This window comes from Gorilla gorilla, chromosome 3 (genome assembly GCF_029281585.2).
Source record: "Gorilla gorilla gorilla isolate KB3781 chromosome 3, NHGRI_mGorGor1-v2.1_pri, whole genome shotgun sequence".
Taxonomy (NCBI): Eukaryota; Metazoa; Chordata; class Mammalia; order Primates; family Hominidae; genus Gorilla; species Gorilla gorilla.
The window spans coordinates 67,462,665-67,477,321 of NC_073227.2; the positions used below are offsets into that span (position 1 = coordinate 67,462,665).

The following is a 14,657-nucleotide window of genomic DNA, read 5'->3' on the forward strand; positions in this document are numbered from 1 at the left end:
TAGCCTGTTAGGATTAAAAGAAGTAAAATTTTGGTAATACCAAATAATCACAATGATATGGATATTTGACAACACTTTCCCTTTCCTGTTATGAGCAGATGACTTTGACATTAATGTAAATTCTCTACGTACTTACTATCTCAAAATTGTATTTATATGCTTAAATTTAGTAACAGATCATTTTAGGAACAGATATTAATATATTCATGATACCAATAAGAGGGGTGGCAGAAATTTAGATATAAGGTCTATCAGTGGGAGTATGAATAAAAGTAAAGTGTGCTGGGTATGTAAAATGGAATGCTGTGATGCAGGCAAACACAACTAACTGGTTGTGTACAGAAAAATAAAAAGGGTAAAATTTAATTTTATGTTAAAATATGATTCATAAAAATACTGGTTTTGAAAATAAAATATAATTCAATACTATACCTTCAGATGATATTTATTATATATATAAAGGTATGTCTTATTTTAAGTAGAGCAAAGTAGGTGTCTATGTATGGAAGGGGATAGAAATTGGGTCTAGGATTGAAAATGAATATCAAGGGCTTTTGCAGGGACAAATGAGAGTGAATAACCTGAGGTTAGATTAATTCAACTATTTGCATATGTGGTCTTACAACTTTTAAAGAGAGTTTAAATATCCAAGGCAAAGAGATACAAGCACATGATGATAGCATATGTCTAGAGTGATTTAGTTGGGAACCTGTCACGGCCTATGTGTTTGGTAATTGTGTTAGAAAGATCCGTATAGTGAAGATTAACATATCAGTACATGTCAGACTTATGACACAAGTCATCAACCTACTTTGAATAAGCTATTTTGATAATCACTGAGAAAAATTCAGATGATAATTGGCAATCCAATTAGGTTGGAATATAGTGACAGGAAATACTGAGTGAGCACAAATATCTTGTTTGCTTATTACATTTCTTTTTTAAAAATAAATGTGACATTTATGTTTTAAGTAAATGTGTTTCTTATTGAGTGTAGTTTCCATGAGAGGATTTGGGAAGCTATTTTCTTATTACTGAAATAACAACTGATTTTCCAGGCTTGCAATGGTAAACAACAGACCCTGGAGTTTGGGGACAACACCAAGGTACTGCCATACTTGAGGAGGAGATGGCATTTCTCAGGTGAGATACTCCTCCATTTCAACATTTCTGTTCCATCTAGGATACCATTTCCTCCTCAGGTTGTAAGGTTAAGGTAAGAATCATAAAAAATTAATTATTAATTTCTTTGTTAATTTTTAAAATGGTGATTATTGAGATACACATTAACACCATAGTAGACATTTTACATCTCATTAAGGAAGGCATGTTAAAAAGGTAAAAAATGGAAAAAATGACAGAGGAAATATTATTTTTTCAAAAAACAGAATAATTTTTTGTACAAAACTTGCCTTTTATAGAGGTTGCAGTGAGCCGAGATTGTACCACTGCAATCCAGCCTGGTGAAGGAACGAGACTAAAGTCTAAAAGACAAAAAATAAAACAAACAAACAAAATAAACCTTGCCTATTCATTTACCTCTACATAAGGATTACTACACTCCACATTTCCTCATCTGACATGAAAATGTCTATGTACTTGTATCATTTTAGCTTTAGAAAAATATTTCAAAAGTGGATTGTTTGGAGTAATCTAAAAATCGATCTATTGTAATATTTAGAAACTGGTGGTTTTCAGTTTGTTTGCACCATATAAGTATTTTGTATTGGCTGCTGAAAAATATTTGGACTAGCACTTAAAAATTAGCATTCAGACATTTGAAATAAAACAGTTTGATATGCATGCAAATAAAGAAATTTGCTGTATTACTCCAAATTCCTGCATGGTAACAATTTCAGAAGACCATTTTGGAAGGAGTATTTACTCTTTAGTTTGCTGAAATTGTCACCTGATAAATTTAATTAACTTAAATTACCTATCACTTCTGTGTGGATATTTGAATCTATGTCTCATATTCAGACTAATCATTTAATTTCACAGGTGAGAAATTAGAGTTTAATTATAATTAGAGATAGGTGACCTCACAGAAGATGATGGTGACGAAAATTGGTTAGAACAGAAGAAATCTTTAAGTTTGATTTATGTTTCCATCATACAGTGGTAATTCATCCATTCTGACAGTTTGAAAATTATAAGCAATGTCTTTCGATTATTCTAACACATAACCACATTTTAAAAATATAAAGTTAATTGTCAATCACTCTTAAGATTAATTGTCATTCTTAAGAGGTACCTTGGCTAGGATACACATGTTAATTTATTTAAATAATTTAATGAGCAATAGAGTAACATTTTGAATTTCTGAACTTTACTTCAATTTTCTAATACTAATACAATGAGAAGGTGTAAATTGCTCCAGTGTTTAATGATTGGTAAATTTTTTAAAGGTAGAATTCAGCATGCAAGAATATATCAATAAGGCATAGAGCATAGGTTTTGTGTTGTATAGTTTTGCAGATAAGAGAATACTCCATTTAGGACATTAATTTTATTTTTTTATAACAATAACAATTTGTATTAGAGCCTTACTGCCCGGAAAAGTGTGAACAATGGACTTCCCAAAAACATATTTTTGAACTTACTTTTAATGGGAGCAGCTCTCCATTCTAAAGCTGTACTCTGTTTTAGTTTATCAACAAGGCAAATCTAAGTTACAGATAATTAACTATTTTGCTTAAGTTCACAAAGCAATTTCAACACAAGAAGCAAATACAAACAAAACCTCTGTCTCATAAAGCTTGCAGCCATGGCTTCTAGAGTTCCCAGTAATTTTATTCTTTATCCTTTCTCGGGAATCTCCTATCACCCAGTTGAAATACATGTCTCCTAAACCTTTCTTTTTTCTGATTTGTAGATAAGTTAATTTCTCTCTTTGCTCTTATTTATTAGCTGATGAAATCAGATAATGTTAAATCTATAATGATTTCATTTAACTTTAAAATGTGTTTTGAGATGAATTTTGCATAAAAAAATGTTATAGAAAGTAACACTCTATTGTATGGCATTATGACCAGTCATTAGGTTTGGTGAATTGGTTCTTCTTGCTAATGTTTGTGTTAAATTAAAAACACGAAATTGAGATAATCATGCATGAATCTTGCATGAGGCATTAACAATATAATGCTGGAAACAAAACTGATATCTATTGCACTATAACTAGTTAAAGGAGAAGAAAATCTTAATGCTGCAAACATTGTATGATACTTTCATCTCCTCTGGAAAGAAACAAATAGTATTATTTCAGTTCCAACAATATTAATATGGTACAGTATAATTAGGAAAAATATAAAGGTAAGTAACTACATTCAGGCAAGCCAAAAACAAGTATGTTTCTGTAGAATTACTATTTCCAAGTAATGAAAGATGTGTTAACTACCAAGGTTTACTATTTCGATTTTTTTTAAAAAGAAAAGTTTTAAATAAGAGTAAGAATTAGCTCACAGCAGCTTAATCCCATGGCATGCTCCTAATAAATACAAATCTACTAATAATGCATTTGCCCTAGGGAGCTTTGCAAAGGCTTACAGTACTTGTTCATTCCAACAGAGTCATTTCACTCATCTGTTACCATTTTTGTTGTTTTCCTGTCTACTGACTTTTAATAATTGAGATTGTATACTGCACCCACTCCCTTCTCTGTAAACATTGACCCTTAGCTTCGGTGGCACTTGCCATCTGGAACTGTCTGTCCTCCTCTCTTCACGTCACTGGAAACCTAATTTACTGTTTGCTAAAGTACAAAACTCCCATTTAGCTCAGTGGGAGTTTGAAGAAAGATGACTGGTAGATTGAACACTGATAATCTCCTGCCCAGTTTTGAAATGCAGCCAAAATATCGACACTTTTCTAAAAAAGGTACCTATTTTCCATGTTAGGAATGAGCATATTTTTAAAGAAAATATCACCTCAAAAAGAGTAGTTGATCAAACATACTCATCTTAGTCATTTGGAAACATATCAAGCACAAATTGCAATGCTTCTATTTCTGTGATGGAGGCAGTTGAAGAAGTAACCACTACATCATGAAGTTAAATACCATAAATCACATATGTCAGTTAGGTGATCCCTTGTGATTTATAAGTCACCAATACTTTTGTCTTTATTTATTCGAAAAAGGGAGATATTCATGATTATCTCAATAGATGCAGAAAAGGCCTTCGATAAAATTTAACACGCCTTTATGCTAAAAACTCCAATAAACTAGGTATTGATGGAACGTATGTCAAAACAATGAGAGCTATTTATGACAAACCCGCAGCCAGTATCGTACTGAATAGGCAAAAGCTGGAAGCAGTCCCTTTGAAAACCAGCACAAGACAAGGATGTCCTCTCTCACTACTCCTATTCAACATAGTATTGGAAGCTCTGGCCAGAGCATTCAGGTAAGAGAAAGAAATAAAGCGTATTGAAATAAGAAGAGAGGAAGTCAAATTTTCTCTGCTCGCAGATGACATGATTGTATATTTAGAAAACCCCATCATCTCAGCCCAAAATCTCCTTAACCTGATAAGCAACTTCAGCAAAGTCTCAGGATACAAATTCAATGTGCAAAAATCACAAGCATTCCTATACACCAATAATAGAGAGCCAATTGTGAACTGCCATTCACAATTGTGACAAAAAGAATAAAATACCTAGGAATACATCTTACAAGAGATGTGAAGGACCCCTTAAGGAGAACTACAAACCAATGCTTGAGGAAATAAGAGAGGACACAAACAAATGGAAAAACGTTCCATGCTCATGGATAGAAAGAATCAATATCATAAAAATGGCCATACTGCCGAAAGTAATTTATAGAATCAATACTATCCCCATCAAGCTACCATTGACTTTCTTCACAGAATTAAAAAAAACTAAATTTCATATAGAATTCTTAAAAATCCAAAAAAGAGCCCATATAGCCAAGACAATCCTAAGCAAAAAGAAAAAATCTAGAGGCATCATGCTACCTGCCTTCAAACTATACTACAAGGCTACAGTAACAAAAACAGCATGGTACTGGTAACAAAGCAGATATATAGACCAATGGAACAGAATGAAGGCCTTAGAAATAATGCCACTTATCTACAACCATCTGTTCTTTGACAAACCTGTCAAAGCAATGGGGAAAGAATTTCCTATTTAACAAATAGTGTTGGAAAAACTGGTTAGCCACATGCAGAAAACTAAAACTGGACCCCTTCCTTACACCTTATAAAAAATTAACTCAAGATGGATTAAAGACTTAAGTGTAAGATGTAAAACCATAAAAATATAGGAGAAAATTAGGCAATACCATTCAGGACATAGGCAAGGGCAAAGACTTCATGACTAAAACACCAAAACCAATGGCAACAAAACCCAAAATTGACAAATCAGATCTAATTAAAATAAAGAGCTTCTGCATGGCAAAAGAAACTGTCATCAGAGTGAACTGGCAACCTACAGAATGAGAGAAAATTTTTTTCTTTTTATTTATTTATTATTATACTTTAAGTTTTAGGGTACATGTGCACAATGTGCAGGTTAGTTACATATGTATACATGTGTCATGCTGGTGCGCTGCACCCACTAACTCGTCATCTAGCATTAGGTATATCTCCCAATGCTCTCCCTCCCCGCTCCCCCCACCCCACAACAGTCCCCGGAGTGTGATGTTCCCCTTCCTGTGTCCATGTGTTCTCATTGTTCAATTCCCACCTACGAGTGAGAATATGTGGTGTTTGGTTTCACTAGGCAGCCATAAAAAATGATGAGTTCATGTCTTTTGTAGGGACATGGATGAAATTGGAAAGCATCATTCTCAGTAAACTATCGCAAGAGAGAAAATTTTTGTCATCTATCCAACTGACTAACAGCTAATATCCAGAATCTATGAGGAACTTAAACAAATTTACAAGAAAAATAACAAACAACCCCATTAAAAAGTGGATGAAGGCTATGAACAGACACTTCTCAAATGAAGACATTTATAAGGCCAATAAACATATGAAAAAAGGCTCATCATCACTGGTCTTTAGAGAAACAGAAATCAAAACCACAAAGAGATACCATCTCACGCCAATTAGAATGGCAACCATGAAAAAGTCAGGAAACAACAAATGCTGGAGAGGATGTGGAGAAATAGGAACACTTCTACACTGTTGGTGAGAGTGTAAATTAATTCAACCATTGTGGGAGACAGTGTGGTGATTCCTCAAGGATCTAGAAGCAGAAATATCATTTGACCTAGCAATCCCATTACTGGGCATATACTCAAAAGATTGTAAATCATTCTACTACAAAGACATATGCACATATATGTTTATTGCAGCACTATTCACAATAGCAAAGACTTGGAACCAACCCATATGTCCAACAATGATAGACTGGATTAAGAAAATGTGGCACATATACACCATGGAATACTATACAGCCATATAAAAGGATGAGTTCATGCACTTTGCAGGGACATGGATGAAACTGGAAACCATTATCCTCAGCAAACTAACAGAAGAACAGAAACACAAACACCACATGTTCTCACTCATAAGTGGGAGTTGATCAATGAGAACATGGACACAGGGAGGGGAACATCACACACTGGGGCCTCTCAGGGGTTGGGGAGATAGGGGAGAAATACTTAATGTAGAAATTAGCAGAAATACTTAATGTAGATGACAGGATGATGGGTGCAGCAAACCACCATGGCACGTGTATACCTATGTAACAAACCTGCACATTCTGCACATGTATCCCAGAACTTATAGCATAACAATAAAAAAGAGAGATACTTTCACATAAACTCAAGTAATAAGAGTTTTATCACTATACACAAATCAATTCTTACTATACAACTTGGTCTTTCAATAACTCAGAATAATCAATAAAATTAGGCTTCAGGGGAATAAGGAAAGTAATAGAGCTATCAGATAATATATCTTAAAGGGTATCTAAAATTCACAACAGCCTCACCATATCAATTTTTATCCCAGCACAAACTATTTTATTCATTAATAATAATTATAAAATAAACTAATTTCATCAATTGCACTCTATTCTCTCTCTCTCTCTCTCTCTCTCTCTCTCTCTCTCTCTCTCTCTCTGTGTGTGTGTGTGTGTGTGTGTGTGTGTGTGTGTGTGTCAGGACTGACCCTAGGTTGTGAGGGCCCAGTACAAAAATTTTTTTTCCAGGGTGTCTTTCCATATCCATGTGCTCATGGATGTATATCAACTTGTCAATAAAAAAAGGCTTGTTACTTGTCTTTATTGATGAATAGCACAAATTTAAGTCTTACCCAGAGTGTACTGGAAAAAGTGGATGATTATTTATTTTCTGGTTATATTATATTTACTACTGGAATATTCCTAGCATAAATGTAGAACAGCATATCTGCCAACTATTTATTCCCTTAGCTTGTTTCTAGTTTATCCTGCTGGATATTCAATTTTTCCTTATAGGCCTCAATAGGCTCAGAAATGTCACTTCGCAGATTCTACAAAAAGAGTATTTTGAAGCTGGTGAATCAAAACACAGGTTCCATTCTTTGATATAAAACAGCACATCACAAAGCATTTTCACAGATAGCCTGAAATATGCATACTGTAACCACTGCATTGTATAGGGATTATATAATATATTTTATAATATATTTTAATATTGATGGCATCATGATTCCGGCACCATATGAAGGAAAATGGAAGGGATTCATGAAGAAAGCAAAAAGAACGCTCTATTTGTGCAAAAATGTACATCACTTAGCCAGATCAGATGAAGATCTTCCCAGGATAGTATAGCATGATCAGAGGCCAAAGCAAGCATCAATGGAAGTATCTGTCTATTGGATTTGTAAACCAATAAAGTCTTTGAGGAAACAGGTATGACCACTTACAGAGGATAACCTGAACAAATGTAGAGTCTGTGGTGGGGTTTGGGTAACTACTCTGGGTGTCCACAGCAGAGGGTAAAGACAGCCAAGAAGGCCTTCTATAACATCTGCCCTTCTTTTTTTTAATTACTATTATACTTTAAGTTCTAGGGTACATGCGCACAATGTACAGGTTTGTTACATATGTATACATGTGCCATGTTGGTCTGCTGCACCCATTAACTCGTCATTTAGCATTAGGTATATCTCCTAATGCTATCCCTCCCCCCACCCCACAACAGGCCCAAGTGTGTGATGTTCCCCTTCCTGTGTCCATGTGTTCTCAATGTTCAATTCCCACCTGTGAGTGAGAACATGTGGTGTTTGGTTTTTTATCCTTGTGATCGTTTTCTGAGAATGATGGTTTCCAGCTTCATCTATGTCCCTACAAAGGACATGAACTCATCATTTTTTATGGCTGCATAGGATTCCATGGTGTATATGTGCCACATTTTCTTAATCCAGTCTATCATTTTTGGACATTTGTGTTGGTTCCAAGTCTTTGCTATTGTGAATAGTGCCGCAATAAACATACGTGTGCATGTGTCTTTATAGCAGTATGATTTATAATCCTTTGGGTATATACCCAGTAATGGGATGGCTGGGTCAAATGGTAATTCTAGTTCTAGATCCCTGAGGAATGGCCACACTGACTTCCACAATGGTTGAACTAGTTTACTATCCCACCAACAGTGTAAAATGTTCCTATTTCTCCACATCCTCTCCAGCACCTGTTGTTTCCTGACTTTTTAATGATCGCCATTCTAACTGGTGTGAGATGATATCTCATTGTGGTTTTGATTTGCATTTCTCTGATGGCCAGTGATAATGAGCATCTTTTCATGTGTCTTCTGGCTGCATAAATGTCTTCTTTAGAGAAGTGTCTGTTCATATCCTTCACCCACTTTTTGATGGGGTTCTTTGTTTTTTTGTTGTAAATTTGTTTGAGTTCATTGTAGATTCTGGATATTAGCCCTTTGTCAGATGAGTAGATTGCAAAAATTTTCTCCCATTCTGTAGGTTGCCTGTTCACTCTGATGGTAGTTTCTTTTGCTGTGCAGAAGCTCTTTAGTTTAATTAGATCCCATTTGTCAATTTTGGCTTTTGTTGCCAATGCTTTTTGTGTTTTAGACATGAAGTCCTTGCCCATGCCTATGTCCTGAGTGGTATTGTCTAGGTTTTCTTCTAGGGTTTTTGTGGTTTTAGGTCTAACATTTAAGTCTTTAATCCATCTTGAATTAGTTTTTGTATTAGGTGTAAGGAAGGGATGCAATTTCAGCTTTCTACATATGGTTAGCCAGTTTTCCCAGCACCATTTATTAAATAGGGAATCCTTTCCCCATTGCTTCTTTTTGTCAGGTTTGTCAAAGATCAGATAGTTGTAGATATGCAGCATTATTTCTGAGGGCTCTGTTCTGTTCCATTGATCTATATCTCTGTTTTGGTACCAGTACCATGCTGTTTTGGTTACTGTAGCCTTGTAGTATATTGTGAAGTCAGGTAGTGTGATGCCTCCAGCTTTGTTCCTTTGGCTTAGGATTGACTTGGCAATGTGGGCTCTTTTTTGGTTCCATATGAACTTTAAAGTAGTTTTTTCCAATTCTGTGAAGAAAGTCACTGATAGCTTGATGGGGATGGCACTGAATCTATAAATTACCTTGGGCAGTATGGCCATTTTCAAGATATTGATTATTCCTACCCATGAGCATGGAATGTGCTTCCCTTTGTTTGTATCCTCTTTCATTTCATTGAGCAGTGGTTTCTAGTTCTCTTTGAAGAGGTCCTTCACTTCCCTTTTAAGTTGGATTCCTAAGTATTTTATTCTCTTTGAAGCAATTGTGAATGGGAGTTCACTCATGAGTTGGCTCTCTGTTTGTCTGTTATTGGTGTATAATAATGCTTGTGATTTTTGTATATTGACTTTGTATCCTGAGACTTTGCTGAAGTTGCCTATCAGCTTAAGGAGATTTTGGGCTGAGACAATGGGGTTTTCTAGATATACAATCATGTCATCTGCAAACAGGGACAATTTGACTTCCTCTTTTCCTAATTGAATGTCCTTTATTTCCTTCTCCTGCCTGATTGCCTGGGCCAGAACTTCCAACACTATGTTGAATAGGAGTGGTGAGAGAGGGCATCCCTGTCTTGTGCCAATTTTCAAAGGGAATGCTTCCAGTTTTTGCCCATTCGGTATGATATTGGCTGTGGGTTTGTCATAGATAGCTCTTATTATTTTGAGATATGTCCCATCAATACCTAATTTATTGAGAGTTTTTAGCATGAAGAGCTGTTGAATTTTGTCAAAGGCCTTTTCTGCATCTATTAAGATAATCATTGGTTTTTTGTCATTGGTTCTGTTTATATGCTGGATTACATATATTGATTTGTGTATGTTGAACCAGCCTTGGATCCCAGGGATGAAGCCCACTTGATCATGGTGGATTAGCTTTTTGATGTGCTGCTGGATTCAGTTTGCCAGTATTTTATTGAGGATTTTTGCATCGATGTTCATCAGGGATATTGGTCTACAACTCTCTTTTTTTGTTGTGTCTCTGCCAGGATCAATTTAACAAGAAGAGCTAACTATCATAAATATATATGCACCCAATACAGGAGCACCGAGATTCATAAAGCAAGTCCTTAGTGACCTACAAAGAGACTTAGACTCCCACACAATAATAATGGGAGACTTCAACACCCCACTGTCAACGTTAGACAGATCAACAAGACAGAAAATTAGCAAGGATATCCAGGAATTGAACTCGGCTCTGCACCAAGCGGACTTAATAAACATCTACAGAACTCTCCACCCCAAATCAATAGAATATACATTCTTTTCAGAACCACACCACACCTACTCCAAAATTGACCACATAGTTGGAAGTAAAGCACTCCTCAGCAAATGTAAAAGAACAGAAATTATAACAAACTGTCTCTCAGACCACAGTGCAATCATACTAGAACTCAGGATTAAGAATCTCACTCAAAACCGCTCAACTACATGGAAACTGAACAACCTGCTCCTGAATGACTACTGGGTACATAACGAAATGAAGGCAGAAATAAATATGTTCTTTGAAACCAATGAGAACAAAGACACAACATACCGGAATCTCTGGCGCACATTTAAAGCAGTGTGTAGAGGGAAATTTATAGCACTAAATGCCCGCAAGAGAAAGCAGGAAAGATCTAAAATTGACACCCTAACATCATAATTAAAAGAACTAGAGAACCAAGAGTGAACGCATTCGAAAGCTAGCAGAAGGCAAGAAATAACTAAGACCAGAGCAGAACTGAAGGAGATAGAGATACAAAAAACCCTTCAAAAATCAATGAATCCAGGACGTGTTTTTTTGAAAAGATCAACAAAATTGATAGACCTCTAGCAAGACTAAAAAGAAGAAAAGAGAGAAGAATCAAATAGACGCAATAAAAAATGATAAAGGGGATATCACCACCGATCCCACAGAAATACAAACTACCATCAGAGAGTACTATAAACACGTCTATGTAAACAAACTAGAAAATCTAGAAGAAATGGATAAATTCCTCGACACATACACTCTCCCAAGACTAAACCAGGAAGAAGTTGAATCTCTGAATAGACCAATAACAGGCTCTGAAATTGAAGCAATAATTAATAGCTTACCAATAAAAAAAAGTACACGACCAGAGGGATTCATAGCCGAATTCTACCAGAGGTACAAAGAGGAGCTGGTACCATTCCTTCTGAAACTATTCCAATCAATAGAAAAAGAGGGAATCCTCTCTAACTCATTTTATGAGGCCAGCATCATCCTGATACCAAAGCCTGGCAGAGACCTCTGCCCTTCTTGCCAGCCATATAGTGGAGTCTGCATTGCAACCACAACACAGATGCAAAGTCAATTCATACCCTCTCACACACAATTACACACCTCCAGCTCAAGAACTGATAGCAGACTATTGGACATCCAAGCTAATGTCCTCCTTTCAATGTCTTCCTTAGGGAGCAATAGTGTAGGTTGGGGAATCCCTCCCACATTGATGGCCATTTTATTTTTATTTTTCAAATTTTTTTCCAACTTTATTAAGGTATAATTGGCAATTAAAAATCATATGTAATTAAATATTTAGGCTGTATAACTTGATAATTCGATATACATATGCATTGGGAAATAATCACCAGATTTGTGAATTTTGACATATATATATTCGTGTAAACACCACCACAATCATGGTACTTAGAACAGTCCTATCACTCCCCAAAACTCCCTCACGCTATGCCTTTATAGTCACATCACTATGGCAACAACTGATCTGTTCTCCAACACTATGGTTTTGGCTTTTCAAGAATGTAATATAGATAAAATCATACCGTAGGTAACCTTTGGATAGTGGCTTCTTTCACTCAGCGTAAACCTTTGAGATTCATAGAAGTTGTTGCATGAAATTCAAGTAGCCTGTTCCTTTTTATTGCTGACTAGTATTTTAATGCATGAGTCTACCACAGTTTGTTTATCCATTCAGACACTGCAGGAAATTTGGACTGAGTCCAATTTGGGCAATTATGAAGTAGCATTTCTACCAATATTGACATACAGGTTTTTCTGTGAACATAAGTTTCCATTTCTCTAGGGTAAAGGCCTAGGAGTTGGCTTCCTTGGTGAAATGGAAGTTGTGTGTTTAACTTTATAAGAACATGCCAAACTGTTTTCTGGAGTGGCTGAACTATTTCGCATCCTGCTAGAATTGTAGGAGAATTCCTATTGCTTCACATCCTTGTCAGGAATTGGTATGGTTGTTTTTTGAAATTATTTTAGCTATTCTTATAGATGTTCCCCATTTTATGTTGTGTCACAGAACCATAGAATGGGTAGTTTACAGACAAAAAAAAATCATGAAGTGTTTTAGTTCTAGAGCTTGGGAAGTCCAGTATCAAGGTGCCAGAATCTGATGAGGGCTTCTTGCTGTGTCACCCTATGCAGAAGGCGGAAGGGCAAAGGAACACACATGAAAGAGAGCAAGAAGGGGCCATACTCACTTTTTATAACTAACCCTCTCCTGTAATAACAGAATTAATCCATTCATAAGGGCAGAGCCCAGGACACAAGCCTTTGTCACCCAGGATTGTGTGCGGTGGTGCAATCATGGATGACTGCAGCTTCGACTTTCTGGGCTCAAGCAATTTCCCACCTTAGCCTCCTGAATAGCTGAAACCACAGGCACACAAAATCATGCCTGGATAATCTCTTGATTTTTTTGTAGAGATGGGGTCTCATAATGTTTCCCAGGCTGCTGGGCTCAGGCAATTTGCCCACCTCAGCCTCCCAAAGGGCTGGAATTACAGGCATGAGCCACTGTCCCTGGCCATTTGCATTTTGTTCTTTTTTCTTCATAAGTTATTGGGGAGCAGGTGGGTTTGGTTACATGAATAAGTTCTTTAGTGCTGATAAAGAACAGGAATAGACAATTCACAAAAGATGATAATATACAAATAGCCAACAAACATATAAAAAAATGCTCAACATCACTAATGATCAGGGAAATGAAAATCAAAACTGCAATGTGATATCAACCTGCCCCTGAAAAAATGGCCATAGTAAAGAAAAATTTAAAAATAGTAGAAGTTGGCATGGCTGAAGTGAACAGGCAACACTTCTGCGTGTGAGAAGATTCCTTAAAGAATGAAAAGTAGAGCTACCATTTGATCTAGTAATCCCACTACTGGTATCTATACACTGGAAAAGAAGTCATTATGTGAAAAAGATGCTTACACACACTTGTTTGTAGCAGTACAATTCACAATTGTAAAAATGTGGAACCAACCCAAATGCCCATCAATCAACGAATGAATAAAGAAACTATTATATATAAATACACACAATATATATAGTATATATATATATACACGTATAAAGTATTCCATCAGTAATTTAATATATCATATATATATATATTATAACTGCTCAGTCATAAAAAGGAATGAATTAATGGCGTTTGCAGTGACCTGGATGAGATTGGAGACTATTATTCTAACAGAAATAACTCAAGAATGGAAAACCAAACATCGTATGTTCTTACTCATAGATGAGAGATAAACTATGAGGATACAAAGTCGTAAGAATAACACAATGGACTTTGGGGACTCAAGGAAAAAGGGTGGGAAGGCAGTGAGAGAGAAAAAACTACAAATAGGGTGCAGTGTATGCTTCCCAAGTGAGGGATGCACCAAAATCTCACAAATCACCATGAATGATGGTCATTTAAAATGAGCTTAAGAGTTACTTTTTGTCAGGCTAAGAGAGTGGAGAAAAATACTTATGGGTGGTGGGTTCAGGTGTATCACTGCATCCAATTTCATTGACTATTTTATCTTGATGTACCTGCTTTTTTTTTCAGCCAATCTTGGCAGATTGAGGTACTGCAAAAATCATGAGCAGAAGACTTTATGCCATTGAATGCCATTGAGACTGTCAATGTAACAAAGGACAGCTGTTTGTTTTTCTTCTGCTTTTCATGGTCCAGTATCAACTAAAGATTGTCAATTTTTAAGACCTTACTTAAGGATGCAATGATTAGTAAAGAAAATTCAACAATCTTATGTTTACCTCATAAATATCTTATGAGTGTATGCTCCAGGGTACAACAGGGGTGAAAGGTTAATCTGTCATTTTGTTTTCTTTTTTTCTTTTATTTTTTTTAATTGAGACGATCTTGTTATGTTGCCCAGGCTGGTCTTGAACTCCCGGGCTCAAGAAATCCTCC

At 35.9% G+C, this 14,657-nt stretch overlaps 1 long non-coding RNA gene across 1 annotated transcript in view; it reads left to right on the plus strand.

Annotated features, from left to right (window-relative positions):
* Positions 1-1,083: 1,083 nt before the first annotated feature.
* Positions 1,084-14,657, plus strand: part of LOC129532948 (uncharacterized) — an 82,442-nt gene continuing 68,868 nt past the window's right edge. The window contains exon 1 of the long non-coding RNA XR_008678918.2: positions 1,084-1,143. This is a non-coding gene — a long non-coding RNA (uncharacterized lncRNA). The remainder of the gene's footprint in view (positions 1,144-14,657) is intronic.